General features: G+C 48.5%; 6 non-coding genes across 6 annotated transcripts; all 6 read left to right on the top strand.

The window, feature by feature from the left end:
• The first annotated feature begins 651 nt into the window (after positions 1–651).
• Positions 652–723, top strand: TRNAH-GUG (transfer RNA histidin (anticodon GUG)). Its single transcript has one exon. It is a non-coding gene; the product is annotated as a tRNA-His (tRNA).
• Positions 724–3,044: 2,321 nt separating this feature from the next.
• TRNAH-GUG (transfer RNA histidin (anticodon GUG)) lies at positions 3,045–3,116 on the top strand. The gene has a single exon. It is a non-coding gene; the product is annotated as a tRNA-His (tRNA).
• A 2,321-nt stretch (positions 3,117–5,437) lies between these two features.
• On the top strand, positions 5,438–5,509 carry TRNAH-GUG (transfer RNA histidin (anticodon GUG)). Its single transcript has one exon. It is a non-coding gene; the product is annotated as a tRNA-His (tRNA).
• Positions 5,510–7,830: 2,321 nt separating this feature from the next.
• Positions 7,831–7,902, top strand: TRNAH-GUG (transfer RNA histidin (anticodon GUG)). The gene has a single exon. It is a non-coding gene; the product is annotated as a tRNA-His (tRNA).
• Positions 7,903–16,287: 8,385 nt separating this feature from the next.
• TRNAH-GUG (transfer RNA histidin (anticodon GUG)) lies at positions 16,288–16,359 on the top strand. Its single transcript has one exon. It is a non-coding gene; the product is annotated as a tRNA-His (tRNA).
• A 2,398-nt stretch (positions 16,360–18,757) lies between these two features.
• Positions 18,758–18,829, top strand: TRNAH-GUG (transfer RNA histidin (anticodon GUG)). The gene has a single exon. It is a non-coding gene; the product is annotated as a tRNA-His (tRNA).
• Positions 18,830–21,219: the final 2,390 nt, after the last annotated feature.

Genomic DNA, 21,219 nt, shown 5'->3' on the forward strand with positions numbered 1-21,219 from the left:
TGCATCCCTGCATGAGGGTGAGACAGGGAGGAGATAAAATCCCTGTATGAAGCCAAGAGAACGAGGCGGCATGAACATACATCCTTGTATGCAGGTGTGGCATGGAGTCATCATGAACATGCATCCCTTTATAAGGACATAACATGGAGGACGCATGAACATGAATGCCTGAATTTTATGGTGGTGGCCTTCGGGTGATTTGGCACGTGCAATTGGTGAAGAGCACTTCTCCTGCGCAAAAAAAGAAATGTACTATTAGCACCCCGGAGGGAGCCTCTGCACTTCTTATAGGGAGAAAACTCTGCAATGGAAGGGGACAGGGTCAATAACAGCTGTAAACTCTCACAAGACCATCACTGCTCTCACACTTTCCTGCTCTCAGGCTGGCGGGCCATTATCGGCCCTGGCTGCCGCACCATTGCCAGGTTTGTGTAACTATATTATTTCTAATTGGCTCCACTTTGATGACTTTCATTTGGATTCTGACTTGATTATTGAGATCTTAAATAAGTGACTGGGGATCAGGTGTCCACTTATTCTCATGGATAACATCACAACCAACCTTTAATTCAAACATGAGTCATGACATCACAGATGGATTACAGCTTATGATAGAGGTGGAACGTCACATTGTAGTAGCCCAAGTAGCTCGCCGTGATCGTATAGTGGTTAGTACTCTGCGTTGTGGCCGCAGCAACCTCGGTTCGAATCCGAGTCACGGCATTGCGGTGAGGCAATGTCACGGCAGTTGGGCAGATATTTTAGAATTTCCATTAATACATTGGCAATCTCTGTGGAGGACTGAAACAATTCGATATGTCCTGTTACTGTTATGAACCTTTTGTTTCTTTAATGCTCTTTGCACACTTTTTCATCGGGTGACTGTAATGTATTTCAACCAAATCTAATTAAGAGCGCATTATGTGGTGACATTTGCAGTACATGAAACATTATAACACTGCCATTTACGTCAATAACCACTAGCTTGATTAAGACATATGTATTGCAGCGACAGTATTTCCCAGTTACAAATGGGAATAAAAACAACATCCGCGAGGGATTGAACCAGCGACATTTAACTGATGTTGCCAATGGAGCGCGTTACAGAGAGCGCGAGGTCCCGCCTTTACAGTCACACGCTGATGATAATACAGATGTTTAAATAAACAGGCATATCTGTGGACTTGTGGTCTTTCTACATTGGGACTCATAGTCTAGTCCTAGGCTATTGTAGGCACTGGAGTATCTTTTAGTGGAATGAGAGGCATTCTGTAGTCGCGTGAAAGGACCTTTCAAGTCAATCTGATCTGTATTGTCCTGTGAAAAAAAGCGTTCTTAGACACAGTGAGGAGTTTTTGGGGATAATGGGAAAATCATTTCCAACTAAATGACAGGAATTTCTTAGTCCAATCATGAGGTGTGCTAGGCTTTTTTATACTGTGGCGGAAAGAGAGAGAGTATAACAGTCATTATAAATAAAGGGCCAAGGAAGTGACAGTTTATGGAAGGAACAATTTGCACATAGTTTTAGAATGTGGTCAGGAGGAGGACAATGTGCTTACACATATGAAACATTAGAAGGTAGACATTATGGAAGCACATATATTTCTTTATTTTTAGTGTATTTGGGGAGAGGGGGTTAATATAGCACGTCCAATGTGGAAAAGTGCTTTCCATAGCACCTTGCAGGTGGGCGACATCTAGAGCTGTGCAGTAGCCACCCATGCCCCAGACGTCAAAGAGAACAAGAAGTTACACATGTTGGAAGTGAGGGTGAGACATTGAGGAGATATGATCCCCGTATGAAGCCGAGAGAAGGAGGAGGCGTGAACGTGCATCCATGTATGCGGGCGAGACAGGAAGGAGCATTGGTCATGCATCCCTGCATGAGGGTGAGACAGGGAGGAGATATGATCCCCGTATGAAGCCGAGAGAAGGAGGAGGCGTGAACGTGCAGCCATGTATGCGGGCGAGACAGGAAGGAGCATTGGTCATGCATCCCTGCATGAGGGTGAGACAGGGAGGAGATATGATCCCCGTATGAAGCCGAGAGAAGGAGGAGGCGTGAACGTGCATCCATGTATGCAGGCGAGAAGGGAAGGAGCATTGGTCATGCATGCCTGCATGAGGGTGAGACAGGAAGGAGCATTGGTCATGCATCCCTGCATGAGGGTGAGACAGGGAGGAGATATGATCCCCGTATGAAGCCGAGAGAAGGAGGAGGCGTGAACGTGCATCCATGTATGCGGGCGAGACGGGAAGGAGCATTGGTCATGCATCCCTTCCTGAGGGTGAGACAGGGAGGAGATAAAATCCCTGTATGAAGCCGAGAGAACGAGGAGACATGAACGTGCATCCATGTATGCGGGCGAGAAGGGAAGGAGCATTGGTCATGCATCCCTGCATGAGGGTGAGACAGGGAGGAGATAAAATCCCTGTATGAAGCCAAGAGAACGAGGCGGCATGAACATACATCCTTGTATGCAGGTGTGACATGGAGTCATCATGAACATGCATCCCTTTATAAGGACATAACATGGAGGACGCATGAACATGAATGCCTGAATTTTATGGTGGTGGCCTTCGGGTGATTTGGCACGTGCAATTGGTGAAGAGCACTTCTCCTGCGCAAAAAAAGAAATGTACTATTAGCACCCCGGAGGGAGCCTCTGCACTTCTTATAGGGAGAAAACTCTGCAATGGAAGGGGACAGGGTCAATAACAGCTGTAAACTCTCACAAGACCATCACTGCTCTCACACTTTCCTGCTCTCAGGCTGGCGGGCCATTATCGGCCCTGGCTGCCGCACCATTGCCAGGTTTGTGTAACTATATTATTTCTAATTGGCTCCACTTTGATGACTTTCATTTGGATTCTGACTTGATTATTGAGATCTTAAATAAGTGACTGGGGATCAGGTGTCCACTTATTCTCATGGATAACATCACAACCAACCTTTAATTCAAACATGAGTCATGAAATCACAGATGGATTACAGCTTATGATAGAGGTGGAACGTCACATTGTAGTAGCCCAAGTAGCTCGCCGTGATCGTATAGTGGTTAGTACTCTGCGTTGTGGCCGCAGCAACCTCGGTTCGAATCCGAGTCACGGCATTGCGGTGAGGCAATGTCACGGCAGTTGGGCAGATATTTTAGAATTTCCATTAATACATTGGCAATCTCTGTGGAGGACTGAAACAATTCGATATGTCCTGTTACTGTTATGAACCTTTTGTTTCTTTAATGCTCTTTGCACACTTTTTCATCGGGTGACTGTAATGTATTTCAACCAAATCTAATTAAGAGCGCATTATGTGGTGACATTTGCAGGACATGAAACATTATAACACTGCCATTTACGTCAATAACCACTAGCTTGATTAAGACATATGTATTGCAGCGACAGTATTTCCCAGTTACAAATGGGAATAAAAACAACATCCGCGAGGGATTGAACCAGCGACATTTAACTGATGTTGCCAATGGAGCGCGTTACAGAGAGCGCGAGGTCCCGCCTTTACAGTCACACGCTGATGATAATACAGATGTTTAAATAAACAGGCATATCTGTGGACTTGTGGTCTTTCTACATTGGGACTCATAGTCTAGTCCTAGGCTATTGTAGGCACTGGAGTATCTTTTAGTGGAATGAGAGGCATTCTGTAGTCGCGTGAAAGGACCTTTCAAGTCAATCTGATCTGTATTGTCCTGTGAAAAAAAGCGTTCTTAGACACAGTGAGGAGTTTTTGGGGATAATGGGAAAATCATTTCCAACTAAATGACAGGAATTTCTTAGTCCAATCATGAAGTGTGCTAGGCTTTTTTATACTGTGGCGGAAAGAGAGAGAGTATAACAGTCATTATAAATAAAGGGCCAAGGAAGTGACAGTTTATGGAAGGAACAATTTGCACATAGTTTTAGAATGTGGTCAGGAGGAGGACAATGTGCTTACACATATGAAACATTAGAAGGTAGACATTATGGAAGCACATATATTTCTTTATTTTTAGTGTATTTGGGGAGAGGGGGTTAATATAGCACGTCCAATGTGGAAAAGTGCTTTCCATAGCACCTTGCAGGTGGGCGACATCTAGAGCTGTGCAGTAGCCACCCATGCCCCAGACGTCAAAGAGAACAAGAAGTTACACATGTTGGAAGTGAGGGTGAGACATTGAGGAGATATGATCCCCGTATGAAGCCGAGAGAAGGAGGAGGCGTGAACGTGCATCCATGTATGCGGGCGAGACAGGAAGGAGCATTGGTCATGCATCCCTGCATGAGGGTGAGACAGGGAGGAGATATGATCCCCGTATGAAGCCGAGAGAAGGAGGAGGCGTGAACGTGCAGCCATGTATGCGGGCGAGACAGGAAGGAGCATTGGTCATGCATCCCTGCATGAGGGTGAGACAGGGAGGAGATATGATCCCCGTATGAAGCCGAGAGAAGGAGGAGGCGTGAACGTGCATCCATGTATGCAGGCGAGAAGGGAAGGAGCATTGGTCATGCATGCCTGCATGAGGGTGAGACAGGAAGGAGCATTGGTCATGCATCCCTGCATGAGGGTGAGACAGGGAGGAGATATGATCCCCGTATGAAGCCGAGAGAAGGAGGAGGCGTGAACGTGCATCCATGTATGCGGGCGAGACGGGAAGGAGCATTGGTCATGCATCCCTTCCTGAGGGTGAGACAGGGAGGAGATAAAATCCCTGTATGAAGCCGAGAGAACGAGGAGACATGAACGTGCATCCATGTATGCGGGCGAGAAGGGAAGGAGCATTGGTCATGCATCCCTGCATGAGGGTGAGACAGGGAGGAGATAAAATCCCTGTATGAAGCCAAGAGAACGAGGCGGCATGAACATACATCCTTGTATGCAGGTGTGACATGGAGTCATCATGAACATGCATCCCTTTATAAGGACATAACATGGAGGACGCATGAACATGAATGCCTGAATTTTATGGTGGTGGCCTTCGGGTGATTTGGCACGTGCAATTGGTGAAGAGCACTTCTCCTGCGCAAAAAAAGAAATGTACTATTAGCACCCCGGAGGGAGCCTCTGCACTTCTTATAGGGAGAAAACTCTGCAATGGAAGGGGACAGGGTCAATAACAGCTGTAAACTCTCACAAGACCATCACTGCTCTCACACTTTCCTGCTCTCAGGCTGGCGGGCCATTATCGGCCCTGGCTGCCGCACCATTGCCAGGTTTGTGTAACTATATTATTTCTAATTGGCTCCACTTTGATGACTTTCATTTGGATTCTGACTTGATTATTGAGATCTTAAATAAGTGACTGGGGATCAGGTGTCCACTTATTCTCATGGATAACATCACAACCAACCTTTAATTCAAACATGAGTCATGACATCACAGATGGATTACAGCTTATGATAGAGGTGGAACGTCACATTGTAGTAGCCCAAGTAGCTCGCCGTGATCGTATAGTGGTTAGTACTCTGCGTTGTGGCCGCAGCAACCTCGGTTCGAATCCGAGTCACGGCATTGCGGTGAGGCAATGTCACGGCAGTTGGGCAGATATTTTAGAATTTCCATTAATACATTGGCAATCTCTGTGGAGGACTGAAACAATTCGATATGTCCTGTTACTGTTATGAACCTTTTGTTTCTTTAATGCTCTTTGCACACTTTTTCATCGGGTGACTGTAATGTATTTCAACCAAATCTAATTAAGAGCGCATTATGTGGTGACATTTGCAGTACATGAAACATTATAACACTGCCATTTACGTCAATAACCACTAGCTTGATTAAGACATATGTATTGCAGCGACAGTATTTCCCAGTTACAAATGGGAATAAAAACAACATCCGCGAGGGATTGAACCAGCGACATTTAACTGATGTTGCCAATGGAGCGCGTTACAGAGAGCGCGAGGTCCCGCCTTTACAGTCACACGCTGATGATAATACAGATGTTTAAATAAACAGGCATATCTGTGGACTTGTGGTCTTTCTACATTGGGACTCATAGTCTAGTCCTAGGCTATTGTAGGCACTGGAGTATCTTTTAGTGGAATGAGAGGCATTCTGTAGTCGCGTGAAAGGACCTTTCAAGTCAATCTGATCTGTATTGTCCTGTGAAAAAAAGCGTTCTTAGACACAGTGAGGAGTTTTTGGGGATAATGGGAAAATCATTTCCAACTAAATGACAGGAATTTCTTAGTCCAATCATGAAGTGTGCTAGGCTTTTTTATACTGTGGCGGAAAGAGAGAGAGTATAACAGTCATTATAAATAAAGGGCCAAGGAAGTGACAGTTTATGGAAGGAACAATTTGCACATAGTTTTAGAATGTGGTCAGGAGGAGGACAATGTGCTTACACATATGAAACATTAGAAGGTAGACATTATGGAAGCACATATATTTCTTTATTTTTAGTGTATTTGGGGAGAGGGGGTTAATATAGCACGTCCAATGTGGAAAAGTGCTTTCCATAGCACCTTGCAGGTGGGCGACATCTAGAGCTGTGCAGTAGCCACCCATGCCCCAGACGTCAAAGAGAACAAGAAGTTACACATGTTGGAAGTGAGGGTGAGACATTGAGGAGATATGATCCCCGTATGAAGCCGAGAGAAGGAGGAGGCGTGAACGTGCATCCATGTATGCGGGCGAGACAGGAAGGAGCATTGGTCATGCATCCCTGCATGAGGGTGAGACAGGGAGGAGATATGATCCCCGTATGAAGCCGAGAGAAGGAGGAGGCGTGAACGTGCAGCCATGTATGCGGGCGAGACAGGAAGGAGCATTGGTCATGCATCCCTGCATGAGGGTGAGACAGGGAGGAGATATGATCCCCGTATGAAGCCGAGAGAAGGAGGAGGCGTGAACGTGCATCCATGTATGCAGGCGAGAAGGGAAGGAGCATTGGTCATGCATGCCTGCATGAGGGTGAGACAGGAAGGAGCATTGGTCATGCATCCCTGCATGAGGGTGAGACAGGGAGGAGATATGATCCCCGTATGAAGCCGAGAGAAGGAGGAGGCGTGAACGTGCATCCATGTATGCGGGCGAGACGGGAAGGAGCATTGGTCATGCATCCCTTCCTGAGGGTGAGACAGGGAGGAGATAAAATCCCTGTATGAAGCCGAGAGAACGAGGAGACATGAACGTGCATCCATGTATGCGGGCGAGAATGGAAGGAGCATTGGTCATGCATCCCTGCATGAGGGTGAGACAGGGAGGAGATAAAATCCCTGTATGAAGCCAAGAGAACGAGGCGGCATGAACATACATCCTTGTATGCAGGTGTGGCATGGAGTCATCATGAACATGCATCCCTTTATAAGGACATAACATGGAGGACGCATGAACATGAATGCCTGAATTTTATGGTGGTGGCCTTCGGGTGATTTGGCACGTGCAATTGGTGAAGAGCACTTCTCCTGCGCAAAAAAAGAAATGTACTATTAGCACCCCGGAGGGAGCCTCTGCACTTCTTATAGGGAGAAAACTCTGCAATGGAAGGGGACAGGGTCAATAACAGCTGTAAACTCTCACAAGACCATCACTGCTCTCACACTTTCCTGCTCTCAGGCTGGCGGGCCATTATCGGCCCTGGCTGCCGCACCATTGCCAGGTTTGTGTAACTATATTATTTCTAATTGGCTCCACTTTGATGACTTTCATTTGGATTCTGACTTGATTATTGAGATCTTAAATAAGTGACTGGGGATCAGGTGTCCACTTATTCTCATGGATAACATCACAACCAACCTTTAATTCAAACATGAGTCATGACATCACAGATGGATTACAGCTTATGATAGAGGTGGAACGTCACATTGTAGTAGCCCAAGTAGCTCGCCGTGATCGTATAGTGGTTAGTACTCTGCGTTGTGGCCGCAGCAACCTCGGTTCGAATCCGAGTCACGGCATTGCGGTGAGGCAATGTCACGGCAGTTGGGCAGATATTTTAGAATTTCCATTAATACATTGGCAATCTCTGTGGAGGACTGAAACAATTCGATATGTCCTGTTACTGTTATGAACCTTTTGTTTCTTTAATGCTCTTTGCACACTTTTTCATCGGGTGACTGTAATGTATTTCAACCAAATCTAATTAAGAGCGCATTATGTGGTGACATTTGCAGTACATGAAACATTATAACACTGCCATTTACGTCAATAACCACTAGCTTGATTAAGACATATGTATTGCAGCGACGGGGGCGTGGCCGACCGCCATGTGAGAAAGCCGCGCTTCGTAGCAGCTCCGTTGATGCGCTCATCATTTTGCCCACAACCTGCATCCACCTTAAATGAAACTACACCTGCGACCCGAAGATCGCTTCGGTACAGTCGGCTGACCTTCCGACGGTGTTTTGGGGCCGGTGCGTGGCCTCACCGAGGAGAAACGCCGTGGTGTAGGAGGAAAGCGCACGACTCAAAATGGCGACCGCTTGCTGACCGCGGAAGAGACGAGCGCCGGATCGCGCCCAACACAGAGCGGAAAAGGAGGCTCGCCTCGGACTCCGGCTACCAGGGGGAATTGGCCCAGTCGACCGACGGCCGGAGACTGCATCTGCCCCGTGCGCCTCCCCTGCGGTAGAGGCGCACAACGAAGGGCTCAGACCCGGTAACAGCGCTACGAGGTACGGAGTGGGAACAGGGCTGGGGGGACATTCGGCTCGTCGACCGAACCTGCTGCATCATCCCTGAGAGAGGTTGCACTCTACCACCGGCCCTATTGGAGGCCGGGGCGCTCCGGAAGCAAGGGTTTGCCGAGATCATAATCCTCGCCCCCCAGCACCCCAACCCGCCGGCGCCCCCCATTCCAAGCCCGCCCGCACAAGAGATGTCCGCAAAAGGCCCCAGGAACAAGCACAAGCAGACAACCATGGAGGCGTTCGCAGCCACTGGCGCCCTCAAACCAGATGCCGCCTCGACGACCTCGGAGGTAGGACCCTCTGAACCCACGAACTCGCAACTACTGGAAGCCATTACGGCGCTCCAAAAAACCATGGAGGGCAAGATAGATGCCATGGCCATCGACTTAAACCTACTCAGACAAGATGTGCGCTCCATTGCGGGCAGAACGGAGGCATTGGAGTCCCAGGTTAAAGAAAATACTGACGCCAAAACTCGCCTCTTAAGAGAGGTAGATGCCCTAGCCCAGAAAGTCAAGAACCTCGAAGACAGGGCGGACGAGGCGGAAGGACGGGCACGCCGCAATAACATAAGAATTATCGGATTGCCGGAGGGGACGGAAGGGAACGACCCCACGAACTTTGTCGAAAATCTGCTGCTGCAAGAGGTCGGTGCCGGCAAATTGTCTCAGGGGTTCACCATCGAGAGGGCGCACAGATCCCTCACTAAGCGCCCACCACCGGGGAACCCGCCAAGGCCGATAATAGCTAAAGTCCTCAATTACAAAGACAGAGAGACTATCCTGGCCCACTCACGGAATGGGGGCCACATTGAGTCTGGCTCCGCCAAAATCGCAATCTACCCGGACTATACCCTCCAAGTCCAAAGGAGCAGAGCCCAATTCGCCCACATCAAGGCCAGATTGAAAAATGCGGGCTTGCGATACATGCTACTATACCCGGCCAGACTTAAGATCATCCATAACAATCGAACGCACCTCTTCGAATCACCGACAGATATAAATGAATGGATGGACAGGGAGCAGATCCCTGACATAGAAGGAAGGCAACGGAAAACAAGAGAAAACGGCACCCCCAAGGAAGCCTAATGAAACCACTTTATCGGGACGTATGCGAAGTAATCTCACCTTGCAGATTGTGGCACCATCGAGTGTCTTGGAGCTGACCGAATGGCACCGCTTGGTATCGGACACTACCAAGGGGATTGGCCCGCACCCCCGAATCTCTTTGGGTATCTAACCCGCCCGTAGGGCACCAGAGGACCGTAGGTCTAATGGAGCAGAAACGGGGATGTCAGGATGGGGGGAACCCCGTTAGACTAGTTCTGTTATTGGCTAACGCCAAGTTCACTGTTTGCAGGGTCGGGAAATTGCCCGTTAGCATCCCGTCCCAGTTAGTTAATGGGAAAGTCCGGAACCACCTTGACCACCACACATCACCACTTCAAACTAGTATTGTTAAGTGCCACCGCCAGAGCAGGCCACTGAACCATACACTGATAGGCCGGGGGGCGACACCACAGGGCAGCCCACCCACGTCCTCACACTCACGCTACACCCATGACTAACGTTGTTAAAGTCATGTCATGGAACGTTAGGGGCCTGAACAGCTACATCAAACAACACAGGGTCCACACCTTCCTCAAACGCCACAAGATAGGAATCGCCCTATTGCAGGAAACCCACCTGAATGCACAGAAACTTGCGGCACTGGCTAAGAGATGGAGAGGAACCCTGATAGGCACCACGTACTCTAACTATGCACGGGGAGTCCTGATATGGATTGCCCCCACCATTCCCGTCAACCTCGCATGCACCCACATCGATAACGAAGGTAGGATGGCCTTGCTCAGAGGCACCATAGACGGCAGAGAATTCTGCCTAGTAAACACCTATGCCCCCAACCATGATGCGACGGTCTTCTTCCGCTCCTTATACACCCGGCTTAGCCCGGACAGAGACGGCACGCTCATATGGGGTGGCGATCATAACTGCACCCTTGACCCGCGTATGGACAGATCGGATAACAAACATACCCGCCCCTCCCCTCCCGCTAAAATACTGAAAGCCCTCTTACATCAATACGCCCTGCTAGACCTCTGGAGGACTCAGCACCCGGAAGAAAGAGGCTACTCCTTTTACTCACCCCCTCACGCGGTCTACACTAGAATCGACAGCCTACTGGTGAGCGAGGAACACTTAGACACATTTGTAGACACGCAATACCTCGCTAGAGTGCTGTCTGATCACTCCCCCATAGTAACCTCCTGGACATTAACGGCACCGCGACCCCCCATACCCACATGGAGACTCAGAGGCGAAGCACTGTTAGACAAGGCTTTCCAAGAACAGATTAGGCAATGCACGGCGAACTATTGGCTGACAAATAAGGACAGTGTCCAACATGTCAGCACGGCATGGGAAGCTTACAAAGTAGTGATTAGGGGGGAGGCGATAGCCACTATAGGGGGGGCCCAAAAGTCTATCACAGCTAAGTTGGCTATTGCTGAAAACGAGCTGCAGCAACTAGAATCTTTGGCCTCCTCAGACCCAGCCCACGTACATAGCATAATCGAACTAAAGAAGGCCTGTCTACAACATTGGGAGGCCCTCGGGAAACTCAGCTACACGAAATACATCGAAAGAAACCACGCCCTCGGTGACAAACCGGGCAAGCTACTAGCGTGGCTCTGCAAGCGGGAAACCCCTAGAATACCTATCTGCCACATGCGCGATGATGAAGGCGTAGACACGTACTCACAAGCAACCATAAACCATATATTCACGAAGTACTATCAGGCCCTCTACACCGACCCCTCACAGCCAACAGACACTGAAATAGGGGATGTATTGGACATCATTGATTTACCACACCTCGAGGAACACGCGGCTGAATCCCTGGAAGGGCCAATAACCCCCGACGAGGTCGCAGTGATCATTAGAACGCTCCCCGCAGGGAAAACCCCAGGTCCGGATGGGCTCCCGGGCGAGTTCTATAAGGCCTACGAAGCCGAACTAGCCCCACTACTTGCCCAAGTCTTCAACGAGGCATACGACACAGGCCGACTACCCAGCACCATGAGAGAGGCAACCATCATACCCCTCTTGAAACCTGATAAAGATGGCGCAGAGTGCGGCTCGTACAGGCCGCTATCCCTACTGAACACAGATAGCAAGATTCTCGCAGCAATCCTGGCCATGAGGTTACGCAGAGTCATCCCGTCCCTGATCCACCAAGACCAGACAGCATATGTGCCCGGTAGAACCATTACGGAAAACCTACGCAGACTGCACCATGTTATCCACAGCACTGAAGGCAGACGGACACAATGTGCAGTAGCATCCCTTGACGCCTCTAAAGCATTTGACTCAGTGCGCTGGAGATGGCTCCTGGCCACCATGTCTAAGATGGGAATAGGGCTCAGCTACATAAAATGGGTCACACTCCTTTACACCAATCCAGAGGCCAGAGTACGCACCAACAGCACCTTCTCACACAAATGGGAGCTTTCTCGAGGAACTAGGCAGGGATGCCCCCTATCACCCATGCTGTATATTATAGCTATAGAACCCGTGGCAGCATATGTGAGACAGGAATACGGGGATGGAGGCATACTAGTAGATGGGGTGAACCATGTGATTTCCATGTACGCCGACGATATGCTCCTCTATCTAACAAACCCCACACACATACTGCCCTACATACTGGAAACCTTAGATAGATTTCACAGATACACGGGGATCCAGATCAACCGGGACAAATCATGCCTATTCCCCCTCGCCGCCTTGAGCGGGAAAATGGCCGGTCAGCTCCCCGATCTTGCCCTAAACTGGGAACCCTCCTCCTTCAAATACCTGGGCATCAGAGTGCACAGAGACCCCAAGACTGAGCACGTACTGAACACAGTGAGGGCAAAGGAAGGCCTGGCAAGGTCAATGGAGTTCTGGAGCAGGCTGCCGCTATCGGTAGCGGGCAGGGTGGGCCTGCTGAAAATGGTGGCGCTTCCCAGACTGCTGTATTTCTTCACCAACGTACCACACAACATACCACGACAATTTTTCAACGAACTACACAGACTGTGCAGAACATTCTTGCGGCAGGATGGCAGGCGTAGGGTCGCCCTCGAAACGATGCAGAGACCGTATGACAAGGGGGGCCTCAGAGTGCCCAACTTCGAACTGTATTACCTGGCCGGACAATTGAAGCACGTGATACAATGGATGGCCGACGAGGCCACTACGGACACTCGCTTGCTACAGCCGCAAGTCCCGCAATTGCTCCTCAGGGACCTGCTATGGTCTGAACCCAAGTCTAAACAACCTCACTCATACCTGATTCTCTTGGGCGTCCAAATCTGGCGGAGGGCCTGCAAGGCTGCACTGATCCCTGACCCCTACTCTCCTCAGATCCCTATAGCCGCCATCATGGCCAACAGACCGGGAAGCCATAGGATAATAAGAGACACTTGGGAACCTTGCGGCGTAGCTACCCTGGGCGACCTGGCGGATGATCAGGGAATCTTAACCTTCGCGGAGTTACAAAAAGTCTCTGGTATCCACACGGGACAGTTCTTACTCCACAATGCAGTGATTAGGAAACTGGTGACCCGCTGGCCACCAACGGATCCGTTAAATACTGGTCACGAACACATTGAGGACCTGCTCGGGGCGGCCGAGGGTGGCCATGAGACCTCAAGAATATATGACACACTGCTAGACAGCGTCACCCAACGAAACCTCCAGTGTAAGGCGGCGTGGGAACAGGAACTAGGATCACAATTCGAAGACAATGAATGGGGGGCCATAATGGGATACCACAGGAAAGTATCCAGGAACGCCAGGTTCCAACTCATCCAATTCTACATTACGAATAGAGCGTATCTCACACCAGACGTCATCTCCAGATTTAGTGGAGCTGTGACCACTGGGTGCCCCAAATGCAACGAAGCCCACGCGGCGATGATACATATGTTTTGGGGATGCCCCGCCATTCAGTCTTTCTGGGCCCAGGTCAAAGCCAAGGTGGCCGAGGCGAACATCACCCTAGAAGTTCATACGCCAAAAGCATGCATCCTCGGCATATACCCCAGAAGCAAGAAGAACAGACCACTCAATAAACTAAAAGACCTAATGTATATACTGGCGAAGAGACGCATTACAATGAATTGGAAGCGCCCGCGGGCCCCCTGCTTGTTGACTTGGTGGCAAGACCTCCGCAAATGGACGAACGCAGAGACAGCGGTCTGGGAGATGGCGCAGTGCCAACAAAGGCAGGACACCTCAGACGACCTACTACAATGGGTGGAGCTAACGGTTACGCTGTTCAGCCCCAACATGGGAAGCTCCTCTGGCGATGACACAGATGACCCACAACAATCACGTGGATGAACTGGTGGTGTAACACGTTTGGGCCCGGACAAGTTGGGATAGGGAGGGGGGAGGGTGGGATGGGTGTGATTGCACTTTGTTTTTTGTGTATGTTCACGTTGATGACACAATGAAAATAATAAAACAGATTAAAAAAAAAAAAAATGTATTGCAGCGACAGTATTTCCCAGTTACACATGGGAATAAAAACAACATCCGCGAGGGATTGAACCAACGACATTTAACTGATGTTGCCAATGGAGCGCGTTACAGAGAGCGCGAGGTCCCGCCTTTACAGTCACACGCTGATGATAATACAGATGTTTAAATAAACAGGCATATCTGTGGACTTGTGGTCTTTCTACATTGGGACTCATAGTCTAGTCCTAGGCTATTGTAGGCACTGGAGTATCTTTTAGTGGAATGAGAGGCATTCTGTAGTCGCGTGAAAGGACCTTTCAAGTCAATCTGATCTGTATTGTCCTGTGAAAAAAAGCGTTCTTAGACACAGTGCGGAGTTTTTGGGGATAATGGGAAAATCATTTCCAACTAAATGACAGGAATTTCTTAGTCCAATCATGAGGTGTGCTAGGCTTTTTTATACTGTGGCGGAAAGAGAGAGAGTATAACAGTCATTATAAATAAAGGGCCAAGGAAGTTACAGTTTATGGAAGGAACAATTTGCACATAGTTTTAGAATGTGGTCAGGAGGAGGACAATGTGCTTACACATATGAAACATTAGAAGGTAGACATTATGGAAGCACATATATTTCTTTATTTTTATTGTATTTGGGGAGAGGGGGTTAATATAGCACGTCCAATGTGGAAAAGTGCTTTCAATAGCACCTTGCAGGTGGGCGACATCTAGAGCTGTGCAGTAGCCACCCATGCCCCAGACGTCAAAGAGAACAAGAAGTTACACATGTTGGAAGTGAGGGTGAGACATTGAGGAGATATGATCCCCGTATGAAGCCGAGAGAAGGAGGAGGCGTGAACGTGCATCCATGTATGCAGGCGAGAAGGGAAGGAGCATTGGTCATGCATCCCTGCATGAGGGTGAGACAGGGAGGAGATATGATCCCCGTATGAAGCCGAGAGAAGGAGGAGGCGTGAACGTGCAGCCATGTATGCGGGCGAGACAGGAAGGAGCATTGGTCATGCATCCCTGCATGAGGGTGAGACAGGGAGGAGATATGATCCCCGTATGAAGCCGAGAGAAGGAGGAGGCGTGAACGTGCATCCATGTATGCAGGCGAGAAGGGAAGGAGCATTGGTCATGCATGCCTGCATGAGGGTGAGACAGGGAGGAGATATGATCCCTGTATGAAGCCGAGAGAAGGAGGAGGCGTGAACGTGCATCCATGTATGCGGGCGAGACAGGAAGGAGCATTGGTCATGCATCCCTGCATGAGGGTGAGACAGGGAGGAGATATGATCCCCGTATGAAGCCGAGAGAAGGAGGAGGCGTGAACGTGCATCCATGTATGCGGGCGAGACGGGAAGGAGCATTGGTCATGCATCCCTTCCTGAGGGTGAGACAGGGAGGAGATAAAATCCCTGTATGAAGCCGAGAGAACGAGGAGACATGAACGTGCATCCATGTATGCGGGCGAGAAGGGAAGGAGCATTGGTCATGCATCCCTGCATGAGGGTGAGACAGGGAGGAGATAAAATCCCTGTATGAAGCCAAGAGAACGAGGCGGCATGAACATGCATCCTTGTATGCAGGTGTGACATGGAGTCATCATGAACATGCATCCCTTTATAAGGACATAACATGGAGGACGCATGAACATGAATGCCTGAATTTTATGGTGGTGGCCTTCGGGTGATTTGGCACGTGCAATTGGTGAAGAGCACTTCTCCTGCGCAAAAAAATAAATGTACTATTAGCACCCCGGAGGGAGCCTCTGCACTTCTTATAGGGAGAAAACTCTGCAATGGAAGGGGACAGGGTCAATAACAGCTGTAAACTCTCACAAGACCATCACTGCTCTCACACTTTCCTGCTCTCAGGCTGACGGGCCATTATCGGCCCTGGCTGCCGCACCATTGCCAGGTTTGTGTAACTATATTATTTCTAATTGGCTCCACTTTGATGACTTTCATTTGGATTCTGACTTGATTATTGAGATCTTAAATAAGTGACTGGGGATCAGGTGTCCACTTATTCTCATGGATAACATGACAACCAACCTTTAATTCAAACATGAGTCATGACATCACAGATGGATTACAGCTTATGATAGAGGTGGAACGTCACATTGTAGTAGCCCAAGTAGCTCGCCGTGATCGTATAGTGGTTAGTACTCTGCGTTGTGGCCGCAGCAACCTCGGTTCGAATCCGAGTCACGGCATTGCGGTGAGGCAATGTCACGGCAGTTGGGCAGATATTTTAGAATTTCCATTAATACATTGGCAATCTCTGTGGAGGACTGAAACAATTCGATATGTCCTGTTACTGTTATGAACCTTTTGTTTCTTTAATGCTCTTTGCACACTTTTTCATCGGGTGACTGTAATGTATTTCAACCAAATCTAATTAAGAGCGCATTATGTGGTGACATTTGCAGTACATGAAACATTATAACACTGCCATTTACGTCAATAACCACTAGCTTGATTAAGACATATGTATTGCAGCGACAGTATTTCCCAGTTACAAATGGGAATAAAAACAACATCCGCGAGGGATTGAACCAACGACATTTAACTGATGTTGCCAATGGAGCGCGTTACAGAGAGCGCGAGGTCCCGCCTTTACAGTCACACGCTGATGATAATACAGATGTTTAAATAAACAGGCATATCTGTGGACTTGTGGTCTTTCTACATTGGGACTCATAGTCTAGTCCTAGGCTATTGTAGGCACTGGAGTATCTTTTAGTGGAATGAGAGGCATTCTGTAGTCGCGTGAAAGGACCTTTCAAGTCAATCTGATCTGTATTGTCCTGTGAAAAAAAGCGTTCTGAGACACAGTGAGGAGTTTTTGGGGATAATGGGAAAATCATTTCCAACTAAATGACAGGAATTTCTTAGTCCAATCATGAGGTGTGCTAGGCTTTTTTATACTGTGGCGGAAAGAGAGAGAGTATAACAGTCATTATAAATAAAGGGCCAAGGAAGTTACAGTTTATGGAAGGAACAATTTGCACATAGTTTTAGAATGTGGTCAGGAGGAGGACAATGTGCTTACACATATGAAACATTAGAAGGTAGACATTATGGAAGCACATATATTTCTTTATTTTTATTGTATTTGGGGAGAGGGGGTTAATATAGCACGTCCAATGTGGAAAAGTGCTTTCAATAGCACCTTGCAGGTGGGCGACATCTAGAGCTGTGCAGTAGCCACCCATGCCCCAGACGTCAAAGAGAACAAGAAGTTACACATGTTGGAAGTGAGGGTGAGACATTGAGGAGATATGATCCCCGTATGAAGCCGAGAGAAGGAGGAGGCGTGAACGTGCATCCATGTATGCAGGCGAGAAGGGAAGGAGCATTGGTCATGCATCCCTGCATGAGGGTGAGACAGGGAGGAGATATGATCCCCGTATGAAGCCGAGAGAAGGAGGAGGCGTGAACGTGCAGCCATGTATGCGGGCGAGACAGGAAGGAGCATTGGTCATGCATCCCTGCATGAGGGTGAGACAGGGAGGAGATATGATCCCCGTATGAAGCCGAGAGAAGGAGGAGGCGTGAACGTGCATCCATGTATGCAGGCGAGAAGGGAAGGAGCATTGGTCATGCATGCCTGCATGAGGGTGAGACAGGGAGGAGATATGATCCCTGTATGAAGCCGAGAGAAGGAGGAGGCGTGAACGTGCATCCATGTATGCGGGCGAGACAGGAAGGAGCATTGGTCATGCATCCCTGCATGAGGGTGAGACAGGGAGGAGATATGATCCCCGTATGAAGCCGAGAGAAGGAGGAGGCGTGAACGTGCATCCATGTATGCGGGCGAGACGGGAAGGAGCATTGGTCATGCATCCCTTCCTGAGGGTGAGACAGGGAGGAGATAAAATCCCTGTATGAAGCCGAGAGAACGAGGAGACATGAACGTGCATCCATGTATGCGGGCGAGAAGGGAAGGAGCATTGGTCATGCATCCCTGCATGAGGGTGAGACAGGGAGGAGATAAAATCCCTGTATGAAGCCAAGAGAACGAGGCGGCATGAACATACATCCTTGTATGCAGGTGTGACATGGAGTCATCATGAACATGCATCCCTTTATAAGGACATAACATGGAGGACGCATGAACATGAATGCCTGAATTTTATGGTGGTGGCCTTCGGGTGATTTGGCACGTGCAATTGGTGAAGAGCACTTCTCCTGCGCAAAAAAAGAAATGTACTATTAGCACCCCGGAGGGAGCCTCTGCACTTCTTATAGGGAGAAAACTCTGCAATGGAAGGGGACAGGGTCAATAACAGCTGTAAACTCTCACAAGACCATCACTGCTCTCACACTTTCCTGCTCTCAGGCTGGCGGGCCATTATCGGCCCTGGCTGCCGCACCATTGCCAGGTTTGTGTAACTATATTATTTCTAATTGGCTCCACTTTGATGACTTTCATTTGGATTCTGACTTGATTATTGAGATCTTAAATAAGTGACTGGGGATCAGGTGTCCACTTATTCTCATGGATAACATCACAACCAACCTTTAATTCAAACATGAGTCATGACATCACAGATGGATTACAGCTTATGATAGAGGTGGAACGTCACATTGTAGTAGCCCAAGTAGCTCGCCGTGATCGTATAGTGGTTAGTACTCTGCGTTGTGGCCGCAGCAACCTCGGTTCGAATCCGAGTCACGGCATTGCGGTGAGGCAATGTCACGGCAGTTGGGCAGATATTTTAGAATTTCCATTAATACATTGGCAATCTCTGTGGAGGACTGAAACAATTCGATATGTCCTGTTACTGTTATGAACCTTTTGTTTCTTTAATGCTCTTTGCACACTTTTTCATCGGGTGACTGTAATGTATTTCAACCAAATCTAATTAAGAGCGCATTATGTGGTGACATTTGCAGTACATGAAACATTATAACACTGCCATTTACGTCAATAACCACTAGCTTGATTAAGACATATGTATTGCAGCGACAGTATTTCCCAGTTACAAATGGGAATAAAAACAACATCCGCGAGGGATTGAACCAACGACATTTAACTGATGTTGCCAATGGAGCGCGTTACAGAGAGCGCGAGGTCCCGCCTTTACAGTCACACGCTGATGATAATACAGATGTTTAAATAAACAGGCATATCTGTGGACTTGTGGTCTTTCTACATTGGGACTCATAGTCTAGTCCTAGGATATTGTAGGCACTGGAGTATCTTTTAGTGGAATGAGAGGCATTCTGTAGTCGCGTGAAAGGACCTTTCAAGTCAATCTGATCTGTATTGTCCTGCGAAAAAAAGCGTTCTTAGACACAGTGAGGAGTTTTTGGGGATAATGGGAAAATCATTTCCAACTAAATGACAGGAATTTCTTAGTCCAATCATGAGGTGTGCTAGGCTTTTTTATACTGTGGCGGAAAGAGAGAGAGTATAACAGTCATTATAAATAAAGGGCCAAGGAAGTTACAGTTTATGGAAGGAACAATTTGCACATAGTTTTAGAATGTGGTCAGGAGGAGGACAATGTGCTTACACATATGAAACATTAGAAGGTAGACATTATGGAAGCACATATATTTCTTTATTTTTATTGTATTTGGGGAGAGGGGGTTAATATAGCACGTCCAATGTGGAAAAGTGCTTTCAATAGCACCTTGCAGGTGGGCGACATCTAGAGCTGTGCAGTAGCCACCCATGCCCCAGACGTCAAAGAGAACAAGAAGTTACACATGTTGGAAGTGAGGGTGAGACATTGAGGAGATATGATCCCCATATGAAGCCGAGAGAAGGAGGAGGCGTGAACGTGCATCCATGTATGCAGGCGAGAAGGGAAGGAGCATTGGTCATGCATCCCTGCATGAGGGTGAGACAGGGAGGAGATATGATCCCCGTATGAAGCCGAGAGAAGGAGGAGGCGTGAACGTGCAGCCATGTATGCGGGCGAGACAGGAAGGAGCATTGGTCATGCATCCCTGCATGAGGGTGAGACAGGGAGGAGATATGATCCCCGTATGAAGCCGAGAGAAGGAGGAGGCGTGAACGTGCATCCATGTATGCAGGCGAGAAGGGAAGGAGCATTGGTCATGCATGCCTGCATGAGGGTGAGACAGGGAGGAGATATGATCCCTGTATGAAGCCGAGAGAAGGAGGAGGCGTGAACGTGCATCCATGTATGCGGGCGAGACAGGAAGGAGCATTGGTCATGCATCCCTGCATGAGGGTGAGACAGGGAGGAGATATGATCCCCGTATGAAGCCGAGAGAAGGAGGAGGCGTGAACGTGCATCCATGTATGCGGGCGAGACGGGAAGGAGCATTGGTCATGCATCCCTTCCTGAGGGTGAGACAGGGAGGAGATAAAATCCCTGTATGAAGCCGAGAGAACGAGGAGACATGAACGTGCATCCATGTATGCGGGCGAGAAGGGAAGGAGCATTGGTCATGCATCCCTGCATGAGGGTGAGACAGGGAGGAGATAAAATCCCTGTATGAAGCCAAGAGAACGAGGCGGCATGAACATGCATCCTTGTATGCAGGTGTGACATGGAGTCATCATGAACATGCATCCCTTTATAAGGACATAACATGGAGGACGCATGAACATGAATGCCTGAATTTTATGGTGGTGGCCTTCGGGTGATTTGGCACGTGCAATTGGTGAAGAGCACTTCTCCTGCGCAAAAAAAGAAATGTACTATTAGCACCCCGGAGGGAGCCTCTGCACTTCTTATAGGGAGAAAACTCTGCAATGGAAGGGGACAGGGTCAATAACAGCTGTAAACTCTCACAAGACCATCACTGCTCTCACACTTTCCTGCTCTCAGGCTGGCGGGCCATTATCGGCCCTGGCTGCCGCACCATTGCCAGGTTTGTGTAACTATATTATTTCTAATTATCTCCACTTTGATGACTTTCATTTGGATTCTGACTTGATTATTGAGATCTTAAATAAGTGACTGGGGATCAGGTGTCCACTTATTCTCATGGATAACATCACAACCAACCTTTAATTCAAACATGAGTCATGACATCACAGATGGAGTACAGCTTATGATAGAGGTGGAACTTCACATTGTAGCGGTCCA

Source organism: Ambystoma mexicanum, assembly GCF_040938575.1.
Source record: "Ambystoma mexicanum isolate Mex_15411 chromosome 12 unlocalized genomic scaffold, UKY_AmexF1_1 Mex_chr12_unloc.1, whole genome shotgun sequence".
Classification (NCBI taxonomy): Eukaryota; Metazoa; Chordata; class Amphibia; order Caudata; family Ambystomatidae; genus Ambystoma; species Ambystoma mexicanum.